We start from the raw sequence: 21159 nt of genomic DNA, 5'->3' as shown, positions 1-21159 counted from the left end.
CATTTTGTTTTAAAAAAACTTGGCAATATGATTTGGAGATCACTTCATATTAGTATAGAGGGAGCTTTGCCATTTGTTTTTCATTTTTTAGAGTTGCTAACAACTTGTTGCTGGATGTGCCATACTTTAACCAGTCCTCCCTTTATGGACATTTTTGATTGTTTCTAGTGTGTTGCAATCATTAATCTTGTATGTACGTCGTGTGTATGTGGACATGCGTGTGTAAGAGTCTTGCTAGAATAAATACCTAGATGAGCATGTGTTTTAATGTGAAGATTTATTTATAAGGTTTATAAGGATCCTGACTGCTTATGCCCTACAGCTACTAAACAGACCGAGAAGGTGCCAGCTTTAGTCATTAGGTTCAGCTGAATCTGACAATGTCCACCGTGATGGTTAACAAGAAGTTCTGGAGAGCCATGTTTTGTTTCCCCGTCTTGCCTCTATGAGACTTCCTAGTTTTCCCTTTCAATCCTGGGGATGGATGGCATTCTTCTTTTCAAACTGTAGCAAGTAGATACTTCCACCAATTCTAAGATTGGTGCCTCTCACCCTCCCATCGTCTCTTCAAGTAAAGGAGATGTTTCATTTTAAATGCTGCTGCTCCCAAGGCACCCCCTTCATCCAGGTCTGAGAAAGCGCAGAGGGAGACAAAGTACAGATTTTGATAACAAGGAGAGTTGGTCTGGCAGTACAGATAATCAGGCCGATGAGGAGCTGAAATTAAGATTTGTTATGGTTGTAGGTATTTGAGAGTTAGTTGTAATTGAATTTTTATCATTCACTTGGAATGCAATACATCCACTGGCCTTTTAAATTTTTAATTGAGGAGACATATTTAAAGTTTTAAATTACTAGATCTCTTTTGCTTTGATTGGCCACTATATAAAACCAGACAGAGTCCATCTATAGTAGCACAAATAGTTCTGTACCATCAATCAAAGCATGTTTCTCCATTTTATTTCCTGCCTCTACTATTAACTTGTCACCACCAACCTGCTTTTATTCTTTCACGTGGTGTGTGATGGATTAAACTAGTTAGCTCACCTGATAGATTATACAGGGTGCATTAACGCTTAGTGTTTTTGATGGAGCACTCAGGCAAACAAAAGCCGTTTCTTACAGAAGACAATGAAGCCTGCTGCTTGCCATGTTTCGGACTTCGTGGTTCTCACTTTCTCTGAGTGGGCAGATAATAACCATGTAATCATTTTAGTGCAGGCGCATTTAATTAGCTTCTTTCTTAAGAGGCTTCTGTCATTGCCTAATGGTCAGTCCTCTGAGTAGCCAGCGTCCTTGCATCAGGCTTTCCTCTCCCCTGTTCCAGGTATATTTTTGGCAGAATCACTGAGAACTTCTTGAAGCAAACGAACACGATAAGGTTTTTGTTTCTAACAAGTGGACTTCTGGGTTTCTGAGCAGGCAGCTCCAGAGGTTTTCTCCAATTCTCAGTGTTTTAGTTGCCCCAAGTTCCTGAGGTTTTATTTTCTGCTATTTAGAGGCAGGACTGCATCGACCAGCTGCTGCTCAAGTACTCTGTCACATGCAGCGTGGGGTCTGGGCGTGGCTTCTCTCTGCCTCCAGGTGAGACAGGTAGCCTGTGGTTGGCCTCCAGCTGATCCTCATTGCTGCTTGGGACCCACGCCAGTGCACACTTGATTCTGCTGCCCACCTGCTCTTAGCAGGTTCTAATTTGTCAGCCTCTGTGGAAATGCCATAAACTCTCAGCACATCTGTGAGAAGGGCAGAGATCATCTTTCTCTGATTTCGGGCTCCCCTGCAGCCTAGTCACTACCCCTGAAGGATTCTAACACCCACAGTCACCTGGACCCACATCTCTGGAAATGTTTGGTGTCTGGGCTCAGGGCCCTATTATGTTTTCTGCTTTCTTACTTTTGTATCTATTCTGAACTCCTGGGGCAGCTGGTGGGGCTTGCTGGCTCATTTGGGTCTAGGGAAAATTGGGGAAGGAGCTGAGAGGAAGGCTGGTTGTCTGTTTTCTCATCACTCCTGTAGCACTGGAAAGCGGTCCAGCCAGGGGCCCTGGTGCTGTAAACTTCCTGCTGACTGACTGTCACTGTGGCAGCATGGCCATCACGAGATGAAAGCTGGTTTGAGTACACTCTCCCAGAGGCCAGCCTGGGCCCCACTGGCACCCACTGGGGGGGTGCATGTGCAGTGAGACCCAGGGCTTTTCTTCCTTCTTTGTACCTATGGGCAGCAGCTGAATTGTCCATCTCTACTTCCCCACGGGATAGGTACACAGTAGCCAGCCTGTGCAGCTGCCCAGCCATCACTCCACATGACTACCACCTTCTACTTGCCTACCAACAAGGGTTACAACAGTAATGAGTGATATCTTCTCTGGGAACCAAAGCGGGGCCTCTTGTCTGAATTTCTCAAAACATCAGCTCCCGCAACCCCCTTCTCTAACATCACTCCTAACCTCCCTGAAAGGTGAAATGACAGGCTCTCACATTACTGATGTACCACATGCAGGGACTTTACATGCACATGCACTGATCTGCTCTGATCTGAGCCCACCTTTACCAGTCATCATATCCCAGATGCTGTTTTAGGTTATGCAGATCATTTAGCCCTCATGATAACCCTGTATTGTAGGATTCTTATCTTTCCTGTGGCATCGTGTCTGAACAACCTTTTTAGATCAAATTGTCTGATAAATTGCTACCAGAAGCAGCAGCAGCAGCTGCTACCAACTGGAGTACTTACTTCGTACCAGGCACTGTTCAAAGCCCTTTGCACATATTAATTCGTTTAATCACCACAACAACCTTATGAGCTGTGAGAAAGGTATTATTATTTATCTTCATTTCACAGATGAGAAAAATGAGGCACAGAAAGGTTAAATAACTTTACTAACCTCACGCACTGATCAAGCTTTCTAGCAGTGCTGCAAGCTGGGTAACATTATTCTTATTTTAAATGTTAATAATAAGGAAATCACTGATATTTGAAAAGCTCACTGAATTTGAGCAATTTTACCCAAGAGAAAGGTAGAATTAGTTCCTCTTTCAGAGATGGAATTTATTCTCTTGTTTAGGAAAATGTCTTATGGAGCCTATTTATTGTTGAAAGCAGGGTATCTGGGTATTTCTAGAACTGAAGTTAGAACAGAGATAAGGAAACTGCTCTGCAGAGTAAAATAACGAGAAGTTGGGAGTTGTCCTCTGGCACCTTGAGATGGTAGGAATGAGAGAGAGAGAATGGAGCTCAGTACCAGATGCAAGGTTAGGATCCATGAAGTGGTCATTGACAAACTCCCTGTGGAGGGAACGGCCAACGAAATTCTTGGAACTAAGACGGCTGACATTCAGTTGATGTTGTTTCTGCCTGTGTTGTTATAACTGATCTCTCTTGAGCCCAAACCTTCAATATAAATTTGCTACTCACTTAGTGTAGTGCTACTGCTTTGGAGGAGCGAAGAGAGAGGACATGGGCCAAGCTTTCCAAGCAATGACCAGCAGTGAAAGGATTAGACACTGGAGCCAGAGTTGGGAGTAAGTGTGAGTCAGCTGGCAGCAGAGAAACAAGCTGGAGTTAGGCTCACTTGGAAATAGATGGAAGAGCCCTCACACTGTCCAAAGGATGTGTATCCTTTAGGAACTTGGTCATAAGTAACAGAAAGCATTTTATCAAATGGAACTAAACAATGAGGAAGTTTATTATCTCCCACAGTAAGAGGTCTGGAGGTAGAGTGACTTCTGGTTGGTTGATTCATTAGCTCAACCATGTCACCAAGGATGTAATGCCTTTCACTCTCTGCTATCTTCAGGGTGGGGATCGTCCCTAGGGTGGTAGCAAGACAACTGCAGAAGCTGCCTCCCAGCCTTGGAGCTTGGATTCCTATGGAATTAAGTTCTGCTGCACACTGCCTCTTTAGTGCCAGACCTATCTACCTGTCATCACCCAGGGCTGCTGATTGGAACTTGATGACTCTTCTTTGTTCCTTAGTCATGGTTTCCTGGTGGAGTAAGGAGAAATGGGAGGTAGGGAGAGGTAAAACCTAGCCTTTTCTAGAAGAAAACAACAACAACAACAAAACCTCGAAGATGTGTGGAAAAATGGTAAATTCCATGCTTGGGAGAATAAATATTTATGATGAGATGGGAACATCTTATATCAGAAAACAAGGAAAACCTGGAAGATGCTGGGGGTTATGTTACAAAGATTCAGGAGCCAATTTGAAGAACTCCCACTGGCCAAAGATGGAAAGCTCCAAAGGAATAAAATTGTGAATGGATTGAAATAAAAAAGATATATTAATGTGTATAATTTATAATAATACAAAAAACTCCCCCAAACCAGTCGCCTTTGAGGAGTGCTAGGGAACCAGTCCATTATTCCGAAAATAGGTAAATAAGCGCCAAGAACTCCCTGTTTAACTTGATTTTTCCTGCATTAGCTGCACCTCAAAGCAACTATTTTTTTGTTGAAGTACATTCAGTTACAATGTGTCAGTTTCTGGTGTACAGCATAATGTCCCAGTCATGCATATACATACATATATTTGTTTTCATATTCTTTTCCCACAAAGGTTATTAGAAGATTTTAAAAATAGTTTCCTGTGCTATACAGAGGAAACTTTTTAAAAAATCTATTTTTATATATAGTAGCTAACATTTGTAAACCTCAAACTCCCAAATTTATCCTTTCCCACTCCCTTTCCCCAGTAACCATGAGATTGTTTACTATGAGTCTGTTTCTGTTTTGTAGATGAGTTCATAGTGTCCTTTTTTAATTTTAAATTCCACATGTGAATGATGTCATATGGTATTTTTTCTTTCTTTTTCTGGCTTACTTCACTTGGAATGATGATCTCTAGGTCCATCCATGTTGCTGCAAATGGCATTATTTTATTCTTTTTTATGGCAGAGTAGTATTCCATGTATAAGTATACCACAACTTCTTTATTCAGTCACCTGTCAATGGACATTTAGGTTGCTTACATGTCATGGCTATTGTATATAGTGCTGCTGTGAACATTGGGGTGCATATATTTTTTTGAATTCAGAATTCCTTCCAGATATATACCCAGAAGTGGGATTGCTGGATCATATGGTATGGTTATTTTCAGTCTTTTGAGGAATCTCCATACTGTTTTCCATAATGGCTGCACCAAACTACATTCCCACCAGTAGTATAGGAGAGTTCCCTTTTGCCCGCATCCTCTCCAGCATTTATCATTTATGGACTTTTGAATGATGGCCCTTCTGACTGGTGTGATACCTCATTGTAGTTTTGATTTGCATTTCTCTGATAATTTGTGATATTGGCCTACTGGCCATTTGTATGTCTTCACTGGAAAATTGCTTGTTTAGTTCTTCTGCCTATTTTTGGATTGGGTTGTTTTTTTTTTTTGTTATGAAGTTATATGAGCTGCTTATGTATTCTGGAAATTAAGCCTTTGTCAGCCAGAGCAGCTAAATATTTGATGCAAGTTTTTCTTCGTAGAAAAATTCCAATTAGTTAATGAAGAATGATAGATTTAAAATACCAACATTTCAATCATAATGAGATAATTGATCTAAGCAATTAACATCATTACCTGCTAAGACCATTAGTTGAAAAGCTGATAGGGGACTTTGTAATGGATGAATCAGGCTGGCAACACCTGGACTCCTTGATCAATATTAACATCAGGCATTGTGTACCTCCTGATGTGATGCAATAGAAAGTACACAGCACCAACTATGAAGTGTTATTGCCAAAAAAAATTGAATCTAAATATAATCAAGCCTTCCAGTTTACAGGAAATATTGAGGCATAGCAACAAAACATAATATGTGAACTTTTTCAGATTCTGATGTAAACAACTATACTTCTAAAAGATATATGAGGATAGGAGAAATTTGAACACTAATTGAATATTTGATATAAAGGAATTCATTGTTTTTCAAATGTGATAACAGTATTATGGTTATGTATATTTTAAAGCCCTATATTTTATAGATACATAATGAAATATTCACATTTGAAATCATACAATATCTGGGATTTGTTTCTAAATAATATACAGTGTATATGTGGGGGAAGTGAGTGAGGGTGTAGATTGACAAGCTTGGCCATATATTGGTAATTGCTGACCGGGCTGATAAGTACTTGGGACACATTCTAGTATTCTGTTTGGTATATGTTTGACCTTTTCCCTAATACAATTTTGAAAGGAATCAGCTATGGTCAACCACCTTGGAATCTTTGCAGTTCTGGCTTCTGCTGCTTTGGCTGCAGGGAGGGGACTCGATGCAAAGGCTTCTGGAAAAGACAAGCAGTGGCTTGTGGAGGCTGCCTTGGGAGCAAGGAGTGCATTCCCAGGGCCTCTTTAAATATATAGGACCATTGCTTTTTTAGGTCCCGGTCACAGTGGTTTATTGATCTTACTTATTCTCCACTTCCCCTTCTCCCATACCTGCCATATTCTGGACTAGTGAAAGGATTCAGTAGGACAAACTGGGTAAAATAAACTGTGGAGCATTTGCTCTAAGAACTGTGGTGTTGGCTCTTAATCAGCACACCTCTTGTTGCTTACACTGTGATTCTGGAAGTTAGAACAGACCACAAGTCAGAAAACTGTCCTCCTCTACTAGTGGCTGAGACTTGACATCACTTCTCTACTGCCAAATGTGAAGTCTTGGATCCTATTAAAAGGCAAAGCCTGGGAAAAATGGCTGACTGTGTGACCTATTAGTTTTCAAGTTAAAGTTCCAAGAAAAAAAAATCATTCTCAAAGGGTTCTGCTACTCTGGATGTGGTTGTTTTCACTGACTCTAGGAAAAATGTGAAATCAGAGGATGGGATATTATCAATTGTAAAATTTTCTCCCTTTAACTCTTTTCATACTCTTGGCATATGCTGTGAGTTGTATATACTAGAATCTGAGACGGTAGCTGGTTTAATGTAGAATTATATAATTGATTTTAATGTTTTTAAGTGTCAATTTTTAATGATATTCCAAGAAGCACACCATGATTTTTGGGGACTCTGTTACTTGATCAAATTTGAGAACAGACCACTGAGGTGTAATTATTTACATTTTAGTGTGTGTGAAGGATTTGGGGGTGAGGTTAATGGGATACAGACCAACTTTATTCTGGGTGAGAACTGAGAATAGAAAACCCCAACTCAACCCTTGTCTAGTTTAAGATTGTGTTTCCTTGACAGCAATATTTAAGTAGAATGACTTAAGTGAAGATTAAACTCTCTTACAAACATCACCCAAGGTGGGTGAGATGGTGTTTGAACTTAGTTCAAAGTTCCAAGTTTCCTGGGCATTAGTGAGTGAACCTGCCAGGTCATAGGCTCTGAGATTTATTTCTTGCTTTAAAGGATATGGCTAGTTGTAATGACACAAAAATGGAAATTAACCAGGAAGTCTTTTATTCCTTCTCATCTATGTTTAAGTAGTTCCAAATCTTAGCCAGGGGATGGAGATGATTGTTGGCAAGAAAGAAAGCTTTCAGCCTGGGTGTGGACGTTGAATGAGTCTGAGTGGAGAGGGAGATGTTTAATTTAATTCACAGTTTTAATCTCACAAATTGGAAAGAAGGTCAGGAGCATTTAGGCCATCAGCTAATTAACCATTACTGTCTTAGGCCTCTCCCTCAGCCCAAGGTGGCCACATGGTGCCAAAGGACATCGTGTTAAAAGGAGTAACTAGAACCCCGAAGGCTGTGATTCTTCACCGTACTTCGTGTCTGTGGATTGGCTTTAGTTAGGCTCTGCAGATAGAATTTGTCATTTATTGATATAAGGGTGAAAACAGACATTAAATAATATACTTTAAATCTGTGTGATTCTTCCCATTCTAGTGGATCTAACCTGCGTCTTATTGTCTGTCTCTCTTTAAAATCAGTTTTCATGCTAACTCACTTCTCTCACAATATATACCAGAGTTGTCTTGTCAACTAGCCATGTGTGGCTGTTGAGCACTTGGCATGTGGCTAGTCCAAATTGAGATGTGTCTATTAAAGAAACACCCGATAGGGAAGACTAAGTATCGGGAAAAGAATATAAAATATATTATCAATAGTTTTTTTTAAAATGTTGATTACACAGAGAAGTGAAAATGTTTTGGATCTGTTGGTTTAAATAAAACATTAAATTAATTTCATCTGTCCTTTAAAATTTTTTTGTATATATATTTTTATTGAAGTATAGTCAGTTTACAATGTTGTGTCAATTTCTGGTGTACAGCATAATGCTTCAGTTATACATGAACATACATGTATCCATTTTCATATTCTTTTTCACCATAGGTTACTACATGATATTGAATATAGTCCCCCGTGCTATACAGTATGAACTTGTTTACCTATTTTATATATATTAGTATCTGCAAATCTAGAACTCCCAATTTATCTCTTGCCACCACTTTTACCCCCTGGTAACCATAAGTTTGTTCTTGTGTCTGTGAGTCTATTTCTGTTTTGTAAATAAGTTTGTTATTGTCTTTTTTTTTTTAAGATTCCACATATAAGTGATATCATATGGTATTTTTTTTCTCTTTCTGGCTTACTTCATTTAGAATGACAATCTCCAGGTTCACCCGTGTTGCTGCAAATGGTGTTATTTTGTAATTTTTAATGGCTAAGTAGTATTCCATTGTGTAAATATACCACAGCTTCTTTATTCAGTTATCTGTCAATGGACATTTAGGTTGTTTTCATGTCTTGACTATTGTAAAAATGCTGCTATGAACATTGTGGGGTGCATGTGTCTTTTTGAATTAAGGTTCCCTGTGGATAAATGCTCAGGAATGAGTTTGCTGGATCATATGGTAGTCTATTTTTACCTTTTGAGGAATCTCCATACTGTTTTCCATAATGGCTGCACCAAACTATACTCCCACCAACAGTGTAGGAGGGTTCCCTTTTCTCGGCATGCTCTCCAGCATTTATATCATTTGTGGACTTTTGAATGATGACTGGTGTGAGGTGATACCTCATTGTAGTTTTGATTTGCATTTCTCTGATAATTAGTGATACCAAGCATTTTTTCATGTGTCTATTGGCCATCTGTATGTCTTCATTAGAGAATTGCTTGTTTAAGTCTTCTGCCCATTTTTCGATTGACCTGTTTGGTCTTTTGTTATTAAATTGTATGTGCTGTAATATATTCTGGAAATTAAGCCCTTGTCAGTCTCATCTTTTGCAAATATTTTCTCCCATTCTGTAGGTTCCTTTTTGTTTTGCTTATGGTTTCCTTTGCTTTTCAAAAGCTTATGAGTTTAATTAGGTCCCATTTGTTTATTTTTGCTTTTATTTCTATTGCCTGGGTAGACTGCCTATGGCCATTAGAATACTTAAACTTATGATATGGCTCACATTATATTTCTATTGGGCAGTGTTGCACTAGGAAATACTTGTGACATGTTTCATTTGTGGTATCTTGTGATTAATGCTGTGAGATCCAGGGTTGGATTCTTCAGTTTGAATTCTGGTTCTCCATTCCTTACATGTGTAGCTTTAGAGCTAGTTCTAGATCTCTCCAGGCCTTGGTGACCTAGTTCATAAAATGAAGAGAGGAAGAATTGCTGCTTCATTGGGTGGTTATGAGATTGCCTGAGATGGTGGTTGGTTCAAAGCAAGTTATGAATATGATTCTTTACTTTCTGCTGTTACCCCTGCTCCATCGCCCTCCCCCAGAGCTAACCTCTTCTCTTGCTGAGAATCACAGACTCTGTTGAAAGGAGGTATAGGCACGAGCCTTCCCAATCTCCTCACTTGTCCCTGCCTTCATCTTCACACCTATATGCCCCTTGAGCATTTGAGGACAGGGATTGCACATTCAATTTCTTTGTTTCATATACAGTGCTCTACATAATAGAAAACACACACAAAGTAACTGTTTAAATCATGAAAAAAGGGAAAAAGTGACTTATCTAGGAAATACAGATTTGGCAATTGTAAGAAGATTAAGGGATACCTTTTGGAAACTTGCCGAGATCTATGCATTGCCGTATAATATCTTTTGTTTCTCATGACAACCTATAGGATTGTCAGATTGACTATTGACTTCTGCTTTAAAGCAATATACAGCAAGGATTCTCTCCCAGAAGGAAAGGCGTGCATTTTTTTCAAAATGAAGACAATGTGAAATGTCTGAAAATCTTTGTTAAACATCATTTGTGGATCCAAAATGATGCTTGCCTGCTTGCTTTTCTATTTCTGTTAAAAGTAAAACCATGCTCCTTCATGCCTCAAATGAGCTAAGATGATGGTGACAGGATGTCACCCTTAAACCTGCTTCATGGAGGAGAGGAGTTAGGATGAAGTGACCTGCTGACCCTGTCTTTGCGCTGAGGAAACACGCCTTCCTTTGCAGTGCTGGAGAAGGCTTCGCGGTTGGTACTAGATGCCCCCTCTTCCAGCTATGCCTGAAGTCCAGTGAACTGCTCACAATCTGGAGTCCAGGCCCATCTGGGTAAATGAAGAGTACAAGCTTGAGACAGAGGACAGAGCAGAGCAGGGACTGTCCTGTGGTTTGGCCCTGTATTCTCTAGGGAATAAAAGAACAGTGAAGCCCTCTAATCAGTCTCTTGTCATAACACTCATCTCACTATGACTAGATAAATCTGATTAAGTGCTTGCCCAGACTGAGGTAGCCTCCCTGACTTAGTAGCTTTTAAAGCTGTCCATCATAACATTCTGTGGACTGGCGTTCATCCAGTATTGTAGGTACAAGAGAACTATCCTTAGTTATTTCACTTACATGTAACTTAGTGTATCCCACCTGAGTGGGGGATTGATGGAGCATGAGTGAGAATGGCCCCAGATACAACTCAAAGAAACCTCACTGAAAGACATACTCAGAGAGTAAAGTATACTTAAACTCTAAATATTAATTAAGAGATTTTATTTAGTCGTGGTCTCTGTACTAGAGGAATTCTGTTTCATGAATTATAAGGCTCATAAAAATACTCCACTCCTCTTGGCAAAATACAGAGAACAAATAATTCTACATACACCTCAGAAAGCCACATTGCACAAAGGAACAGGTGACCAGCAGGCCACTTGCTTCTGGCCGTTTCCTCAGACACATTTGTCAAACAAGTAACAGTCAACTCAACAACTACAGGCTTTGGTCTTGTTTCAGTTCACTCTTCTCTGGAGCTGACCTTTTGCCTTAAGTCCTCTTTGGACCTGTGCTATTCTGTGTCTCTTCCTCTTCTGGATGAAGAACACCCATTTTCTCTTTGGACAAAACATGCTCTTGTGGAAGTGAAACTAATAATGCTTCAGTGACCTTCAGAGGCTTCCTGGTTCCCGGTGTATCAATTTCAAACTCCTTTGTCAAGCTCGGGGACCCTCCACTATTGTCAAACACAGCCTTTTCCCACGAGTGTATTCCATGCCTTCACTCCTTCCGTTCATCTCATCTAAAGTTGCCTTCCCACTGCTCATGTTCAGACTGAACTTCAGGCTTCCTTTAAGCTTTGCCTCCCCTGAGAAGACTTCATTGTTTCTTTCAGCCTTCCTGAGTACATTTAGTCAGTCCTACGCCACAAACACACTGCTCTGCATTGTTCACTATGGCTTGAGGTGTGTAAATCATACTTCCCAGCTAGGGGCCAAGCACCACTTGACACTTTATTTTTCATCCCCAAACCCAGCTACGAATAAGGATACTTGGCTTTTAATACAAAAGAGATATTTCTGACAATTAGGACTGCACCAAGTGGAATGAGGTCCCTCAGGACATAGTGTATTTCTTATCACTGGAGGATGTCAACTATATAGACCACTTGAAAGGACCTTCCTTGGTGTGTAGATTGTAGTCGATATTTTATACTTTTTTCTTACTTTTCTTTTTTTATTGAAGTGTAATCAGTTTACAATGTTGTGTCAATTTCTGGTGTATACCACAATACTTCAGTCATATAGAAACATACATATATTCCTTTTCATTACAGGTTAATACAAGATATTGAATATAGTTCCCTGTGCTATACAGTAGAAACCTGTTGTTTATCCCATATATAGTCATTAGCATCTGCAAATCTCTGATGAGTGAATAAATGTAGGGTATTGGAAAAGAAATTCAAATATCCAATTGGATATCTTTCAGAATTTTACCAGACTTCTTTAAATCTGAGCTTCTATTATTCTATAAAATTATTGCTCCCTAAGAAGTATGCATTTGTTGCTTTCATGGAAGTCTTTTCTCATTTGAATATAATTTCATATTCATTATCTCATTTGATTTTAGCAAACTTGTGAGAGAGGTGAACCTTCTTCATTATCTAAGTGTTATACATGAAGAAAATGATGAAAACATAACGAGCTTATACAAAAAGTACATGAGAGAAGAGGGACACAAAAATAACCAGAACACGTGGAAAGCTAGGTGAAGAAATTAATAGGACAGCAGGGTCTGGGGAGTCCAGGGCACAGCACTCCGTGCTGTCTCTTGGTGCACCACCCTCCCAGCACATTGCTGTGTTCACCAGTCTGAAAACTTCCTAAGCCTTGTTTCTCCAGATTTTTTTGTATCAGTTTTCCTTCTGTGGATGTTATGGACTAAATGTTTGTGCCTCTCCAAATTCATATGTGGAAGCCCCAAGCCCTAATGTGCTGATATTTGGAGATAGGAGAAAATTGGGTTAGATTAGATCATGAGGGTGGGGCCCTCATGATGGAATTAGTGGCCTTCTAAGAAGAAGAGGACAGAGAAATTTCTCTCTCTTTCTCTGTGTGCATGCACCAATGAAAGGCCATGTGAGGACATGGAGAAAAAGTGGTCATCTTCATGCCAGGAGGAGGGTCTTCAGCAATAACTGAATCAGCTGGAACTGTGATCTTGGGTTTCTAGCCCCTAGAACTGTGAGAAATAAATTTCTGTTCTTTAAGCTGTAATAACATGGTATGTTGTTATGGCAACCTGAACAGGCCAAGACAATAGGTTAATTCATTGAATTATTGGCCCTACGGCTGGACTCAGTCTCTAGCCCCTGCCCCTTCCTGGGGACTTCTTTGGTGGAGTAGGGTTGAATGTTCTAACCATGTGATTTGGTGGTGGTTTCCTCCAGGGATGAACCCCATCTGAGCCTCTCTAGGCCCTCCTCCAAGAGGTACCTCATTATTGTAAACTAGGGTATAGTCATGGAGGTCCTTATGAATAACAAAAGACACTCCCATCACTCAGGAATCTCAAGGGTTTTAGGAGCTCTGTGCCAGGAATCAGGGACAGAGACCAAAGACCAAATATATCCTTCATTATACCACAGAGAGTATTACCAAATTTGTGTACTGGAATCTTGACACAAAGTGTTAATTTGGCCCAAACAATTTAGGTACTTCTTAGCAATACTGTGAAAAAGTTATGTAAACCTATATAACCATTAAAAATGTACTCAACACTAAGCTACTGTATGTATAGTATACACATTTAATATGTATACATATGCATATATGTGTATGCATTAAATATCTATGATTTTATGTTAATTCTTATTTCTCCATTCAAGGAACTGCTTAGCCAATATTACTAAGGGAATACCTCTTTCCTTGTTTTGTTATAAATTTTCTTTCTCAGTACCTTCATGGTTAGTCCTGATCTCATACCAGTATACTTCTGACATGGACCCATGGTAGATAGGAAGTCTCCTTTGGGTGCCAGGACTGATAAAGGACTTCTGGTAAATGTTAGTCTTCCTGGATGTATTTGCATTATGTTTAAGCTTTGGAGAGGCACCTTCTGCATCTGGGTGTCCCCAGGTATAGTTTGTCCTGTTCGTATTTGTAAGTGCATTCCTAGCCAGTGCTGAAACTCAGGCACATTGTCCTTACATGTTGCCTGATACTTAATAATAACTGCTTTACTTTTTCTCACTTTTTTTTTAGTGCGATTTTACAATCTGTTGTTTGCTTTGAGAACAAGAAGAGTAATCTTCATGCGGAGAAATGCTTCCAAAGTTTTCACCTTTTTTCTTCAGATATGTCCATATGTCCACTGCACTCTCAAATATATACCTTGGCTGTAGCTGTGTGTGTCTCCATTTCATTTCTGCGTATGCTCGTGCTGTAGATGTAAACTACTTTATACTGCTCCTCGGTAATTTAACATAACTTTGAACTGACACTGTGTGCAGAAGGAGGAGTGTCCTTTTTATCCATGAGTGTCACCGGGCAAGTAAGCAATGCCTGTTAATGGGTGTCAGAGAGGTCCAGGTAATTGTCAGGGGGAAGAAAGGAGAGGAAAAAGACATGAAAAGGAAAAGATGGGAGAAGGTACAATGTAAAAGGGGAGAAAAAGACACTAGTCCACCTTGTGGCAGAGGACCAAAAAAAGCTTCAAATAAACCCAAAGCTACTCCAGGTGACAATCACTGATAAAACCTATTTAAAAGATAGTTTTATAGGTAACTTGGGCTTTTGTTCTCCTGTAGACGTAGCCTATACAGGGCTCCAAATGGGCTAACAGAAATCCAGGAACCTAGATACAGGACCAGATGGGGCAGAGAACCTAGGAAGAGTGAGGAGGTGGGACATGGTAAGCCTGCAAGAGATTCCAAGGTGGGGTGCAAGACGGTCATGATGTGGTTTTTGGGGAAATTAGCTTCAGGTCTCAGACTGAGGAGTGACTAAGCAGGACCTAGAGAAGGGTCACCTGACCCCACTGTGAGGCTCACTCATCTCTGAGGCCCAGACTATAAAGGAGGGCAGCATATGGGATTTTGTGACTCTGACACAATGTCAGAGAAATGAAAACAAATGGCTGAACAGCCCCTGGAGGGATAAAGGGTTCAGTTATTAAGCTCCCCGACCAGAAACATTGTGATTTAGTCATCTAGAATGATTTTATCCCATCTTCTATTATGGGCTGCACCACATAAATCTGTGTTTTATTGCTGGAGTGAGATGCTGGAGAATTTCAAGATTACTTTTGGCACTATCTGAGCCGGCTCACTGCTGTGCCGCCAAGTGCTTGTGGAAAATTAGCAGCAATGATATTAATCACCTTCTTGGGGGCTTTTTCCCCTCTACTCTGCTAGAGCTTTGTTTTGTCCTTCTTTGAAAACAAGAAACAGAAAGCAAAACCCAACCCTTAGCCCCCACCAACTCTTGAAAATATGTGTCTTAAGTGGAGTTAGAGTAGGGGAGTCAGGAAGGAGAGGTGGTTCTCAGGTGCCGGGATGCTCAGGGAGTAGTGTACTGAGGTGTTATTCATGTGGTGCTGTTGTTCCCTCTCTCATCTCATGCCTGGGATTCTCTGGGATGTGGCTGTTGGGAAAAGGAAGTAAAACAAAGAGAAGTGGTGCCGCGGCTCATGAGTATGACCAGTTTTCTTCTTTGATCAGTACATTCAACTAACTGGTGCATTACAGGAGTGTACAGGAAGGTGAGAAATAAGAGGTGAGTGGAGGATGGGTGAGGGGTTTGAACATGCACAGATACACAAACCTGTACACATACATACAAACACTCATGGGGTCACGAAAAGGCACTTTATTTAGGGGCCAACTGCCTGGACTGTTGATGCTGTCATTCTCTGTCCCATATGTCAAACACTCTCCTTTCAAAAGCTGATTTAATTTCTACCCTCTCCTACTGCTACTTTCTAGTTTTTTTTTTCATAGTCCCAATTTTATTTCTTTTTCCTAAATTATCTCCCCAAGGTTGCCTTTCCTGCCTCTGCTTTTGGGCAACTGCATCTATTTAGTTGTTTTCCAGTGTCCTCTCTCGATGACTTCTGAATTTATATCTCAAACTCTGCTCTTTCTTAAGCAGGAATAAATGGTGCAGTTCAGCCCTCGGTGAGATGAAGGGAGCTAAGACAAAGCACAGCCTGTCCCCGCAGTTAAGTACCTGGGTCTGTGAGAGGCAGGATGCCAAGCTATGTGTAAGGAGCAGGCTGGAGTTTTCTCTATGTTCTGATGCCCTCTGTACCCTGAATAGGCTTGATTTGGTCCAAATTAAACAAGGTGAGGACTGGTGAGGACTTGGAATAGAGGCTATCTTGCAATTCTGTGCTTAGGAAACAAGTTCAGGGTGGTGCTTAACATGTGCCTGGGAGTCAGAGTACTTGGATTCAGTGCTGACTCCACCACATAATTGCTGTGTGCTCTGGTACAAGCTTGGCGAATAGCTCTTTACATCTTCAGTTCCTTATATGCAAAAGAGGGTAATCATCAGATGCTCCCCTACGGTGGCTATGAGGATTAAATGAGATAATGCATGTAATATGCTGAGCCCTGCACAAAGTAAGGGCTCACTAAATCTTAGCTCTCGCACGCCATTAGGCTTGTTTCTCTCTCCAAAGAGAGGAGTGTCTTTTCCAAGAAGTCTCTGACAGAAAGCAAAAGGCATTAAGCTCTTTCTTTTGTGAGATAAAATGCTGCCCCCAGGTCTGGGGCTTTGTGATGGGTTCCTTTACTGCTCATTATGAATAGGTTGATGAGAAGTAGGTGGGTTAAAGATGAGTGAAAAGCTTTGTGATGGAGTTTATCCTGTTTTCTGGGCCCAGCTCTCGGAAAGCTGATTAAATAGGCTGGGCTCCGCAGGGCTGCCCTACTTACGGCTTTTGTCAGCACTTCTTTTGTAGATTCTCATTTCCAGGGCCTCGAAATGGCTGTGTCGAAAATAATCTCTGAGGGCTTGAGCTTGGTGTGGAAGATCTTTATCAGGCACCAAATACTCTTGTCACATTTTCAAAGAGGAAGAGGGGGCGGAGGGAAACAAAAAATGTTGGAAAGGGAGAATGAAAGAGGAAGACAGTGTAAGAGAGAAAAGAGGAGAGCAGAGAGGTAGAAAGGTGAGAGAGAGGGAGAGAAAGGGGAAAAGAATCCTTTTTAGAGTTTCTGAGGCATGCACTTTAAAATAGCTCCTCTGTGTCAGGCATGTCTCCCTTTTAAAACATCCTTGTCCAGGCCCTGTGCTGTTAGAATTAATTGGAATAAGCTACACTCCAGAGCTTCCTGCCACTTGTCTGTCACCAAGGTGTGTTCCCTCTTCCCACAAGTTGAACTCACTGCCGGCTGCCTGCCCTTTATTCCTGCGAATATGTTGGCCATATTCCTTTCCAGCAAAGAGCACCACCAGCCTGATCTCTGGCATCTTCCACATTTTGGATTGATATTGGTTCTCTAGAAGTACCTTGGATTCCCTTACTGGAGGATACTGAGAATACTGAATTAAAGGCAAGACACAGGCAAGGATCCTCAAAAGGAAAGAATGCCACACTTAGGTCTAACTGTCTGAATACCCTGAATTCTGGAATGTTGGATACACTTAGCATGAGATGTCCCCATCCCTGTGGCAGAGCCTATGGTGATGACCTGAAAAGGTCTGGGGTTGAGTTCGCCATGTTGGGGCAGCCATGCACTAACAGTGCCTCCACTCCTGTAGGAAAGTGGGGGTTCTTACCAGGCACTAAAGGAGAATCAATGGTGATGCTCTCTCCTACTCTGAGAACTCTGAATATCAGTAATCAGTAATATACAGACAGGAGCCACATTCTGGAGCTCCCTGTTGCCTTCAATATTTGGTGTGGAAGTGGTACCCATGAGAGAGAAACCTGAAGACGTACTGTAGGTGACTACTTTGCTGTTCCTTGCCAAGCCCCCCCGAAACACTCATAGAGAGTAAGAGCCACACAAACCCACAAGTACAGAGAGAAGAGGAAAGGGGACAACTGAAGGAGAGAACTTTCCATGTATTCTAGGTAGCTGGAATGTGGAAGGAGATGGTGGAAACTTAGTGTCAGATGAGGAGATAACTGGTCCTGCAGAACTTTAGAAAGTTCCCTGACCTGAATGGAGGGGTGAAGTATAAAGTTGAAACCAGGGGCATTGCTGGAAAGCCCGAGTATGGAGTAGTCTGACCCCCAGGTACGTTTTCCCCTCACATAGCCAGGCTGTCACTTTTCTGAGTATGAGTTAACAAGAGACAGACTGGTAGTGATGAAACCCAGAGCTGAAATGAGTTTAATGAAAGCACACATTGAATTGTAGAACACCCTCACCCCAACTCTTTCCCACAGAGCTTCCAGGAATCCCCATATACAGTTACAGGCAGGGGATCATATGAGGGTTTTCTGGAATAATTTGGGGTCCCATGAAATACCAGAGCCAGTTTATAAGCTGTTCACCCTGTGGTAAGAGTCATAAGTTGACATTCATGTATACCATATTTCCAGTCAGCTTTTATTTTAATTTTTATTGAAGTATAGTTGATTTACAATGTGGTGTTAGTTTCTGGTGTACAGCAAAGTAATTCAGTTACATATATATAAATATATTCTTTTTCAGATTCATTTATGTTATAGGTTAATACAAGGTTTTGAGAACAGTTCCCTGTGTTACATAGTAGGTCCTTGCTGGTTATCTATTTTATACACAGTAGTGTGCATCTGTTAATCCCAAGTGCCTAATTTATCCTTTTCAACCTCTTTCCCCTTTGGGAACCATAAGTTTGTTTTTTCTATGTCTATATGTCTGTTTCTGTTTTATAAATAAGTTCATTTTTTAAGATTCCACATAGAAGTAATACCATATGATATTTGTTTTTTTCTGTTTTACTTCACTTAGTATGATAATCTCTAGGTCCATCCATGTTGCTGCAAATGGCATTATTTCATTCTTTTTATAGCTAAAGTAATATTTCTGTAAATATATGTAAAATAATCACATTTTCTTTGTCCATTCATGTCTTAGCTTGACATGGACACTTAGGTTGCTTCCATGTCTTGGCTATTGTAAATAGTGCTGCTAGGAACATTGAGGTGCATGCATCTTTTCAAATTAGTGTTCCCTCCAGATATATGCCCAGGAGTGGGATTGCTGGATCTTATGGTAACTCTATTTTTAGTTTTTTAAGGAACCTCCATACTGTTCTCCGTAGTGGCTGCACCAATTTACATTCCTACCAACAGTGTAGGAGGGTTTCCTTTTCTTTTCTTTTTTAATGTTTTAATGTATTTTTATTTATTTATCTGTTTATTTTTGGTAGGGGAAAGTAATTAGGTTTATTTATTTTTAGAAGAGATAGTGGGGGTTGAACCCAGGATCTTGTGCATACTAAGCATGCACTCTACTGCTTGAGCTGTACTCTCCCCCAGAGTGTTCCCTTTTCTCCACACCTTCTCCAGGATTTATTATTTGTAGACCAATCGGCTTTTAGTAATTCATTTCTAAATCTGAATGGCCAAGCAAGGAATACAAGATATTATGGACTCTTTTAATCTATAATAAAGAAACCAAAACAAAGAGCACAAAATTCCCTTTCTCCAAGAAAAACAGACAATGTAAGGAGCAAAATGAAATCTAAAATATACAGAATTACAGCCTAAGAGAGATGGGGTAAATACTACTGACTGGTGCTCAGCCTTTAAGGCTGATATTGAAGGCTTCATCGGCAATGTCAGTTGAGCAGAATCCTGGAGGGAGGAGTGGTTAGTCCCTTCATCCAGTCCCTAACCTTTGAACCTAGGGCTTAGGTAGGTCCTAGAGAACTAATCCAGAAGCCAGATGAGAGCATTAGCTTTATTAATGAGGGCCCCTTAGTTGCCAAAATCCAGGGTAAAGCCAGACTGGAGAATGCACAGGGGACCTCTGGCCATGGTGGAAGTGGAAGCTTCTCCTCCAGAGCCTGGATGGTAGCTCCTACCTGTGGGTGAGCAGGCTCGGATGGCTCCTGACAATTGCGGCAAGGAGGCCACTGCTTGCCTCCCAAAGCTGGTGCTGGCATAGGAGAGAGTGGCAGAGAGTCCAGGAAGGCAGTGGAAGGTCTTTCAGTGTTTACCACTTCTGGAACACTGGGAGGAGTGCTAGAAATTCTTCCTGCTGCAGGCAGGAGGCCATGTAAAAGAGATGGTGAAGATGGTTTTCCCTTGCGTTTCTGCTCCACACTGGTGTGTGACTTGATGTGTTGGGCTCTGCAATGGACAAATACCTTCTCCTCTGGGGAGAGGAGAGGTGGAGAAGGGAGGAGAGAGGAACCATAAAAGTTTGTTTGACTATTACTCTGTCATGGAGAAGGGCATAGAAATCAGCTGCTCTGGAGTCCTAGAGATGATGGAATGAAAGTGTGCCCAGCAAGGACCATGGGGTATTTTCCCTCTCCCATCGACAGGTAGTTACATGTAAAGGGAATACTACGACCAGTCATTGGTAGAAGAGAGATGAAAGAGAAGCCTCTTGGAATTTGGACCCAGACAATCCTGGTGAGGCATCCAGTGCTTGGTATCTTAATAGCAGGTAACATCAACCAGGTACCGTCAGTACTAATAGGATAAACTACCAGGATCAGGAACTGTCGTGGGTTCTAAAGAGTCAGAAAAGCCTACTCCTCTTTCAGTTCTTCCAACCTTAAATAGCTCTGTGACTATGAGACAGTCTATGGCTTTAATGGGTCTCAATTTCCCCACATGTCAATTGTAACTTGGAGTTGTTGCAAAACTGAAATGGAATTCATTCACCCCATTCATTAGACAACTCTTATTTAAAGTCTGGATTTTTTGGCACCTATCAAGTGTCAATTGCTATGCAATGGATGTAATGCAAGAACTTGGCACCATGTAGAAGTTAACAGATGTTAGTTTCTCCTCTCAGACTTTCTGCATTCAGTAGTCCCAGCCAGGGCCTCATGAATTCAGAGCTTCAATGTGGGGGTTGGCTGTTGGGAAGGCAGGGGAAAGTCACTGTAGATTATCACGTGTGCTCTGGCTAGGCTTGCATTAAGAACATCCTGGCACTGTTTCCATCCGTCACAACTGTCTGTGTTGGTTTTCCTGTTCCGAACCTTGAAGCCTTCTACCAAGCAACAGCCATTTCCTCTTGGCCTTCCCAGCCCCGACACCTCTAAGCAGGGCTCAGCTCCATCCTGAGGACACTGTTTATGGCGATAAGAGGCCTTTCAGTGTCTGTGGCCTTTGCCCTGTGGACAACCGGAGCTGAGGTCACCTCCTTTCCTCAGAAGGGGAAGTGGTCTGATGAGGTGCCCTGGGTCATGGGTTGGGCAGCTGTCTGCTTAGAACTTGACAGAAAGCCGCTGAGTAAGGCTGACTAGCCCTCTAATGGATGTTAATTACTGCTCGCAGCATTCTGGTAGGTCAGAGGACAGGAGCATTCTGTTGTCAGGGCTGACACGCTGTGCCTGGCGGCAGGCTGGCACTTACATTTGACTCGGGTTTTGGCTAGTT

Source organism: Vicugna pacos, chromosome 4, assembly GCF_048564905.1.
Source record: "Vicugna pacos chromosome 4, VicPac4, whole genome shotgun sequence".
In the NCBI taxonomy this organism is placed as follows: domain Eukaryota; kingdom Metazoa; phylum Chordata; class Mammalia; order Artiodactyla; family Camelidae; genus Vicugna; species Vicugna pacos.
This window is presented reverse-complemented; position numbering follows the sequence as displayed.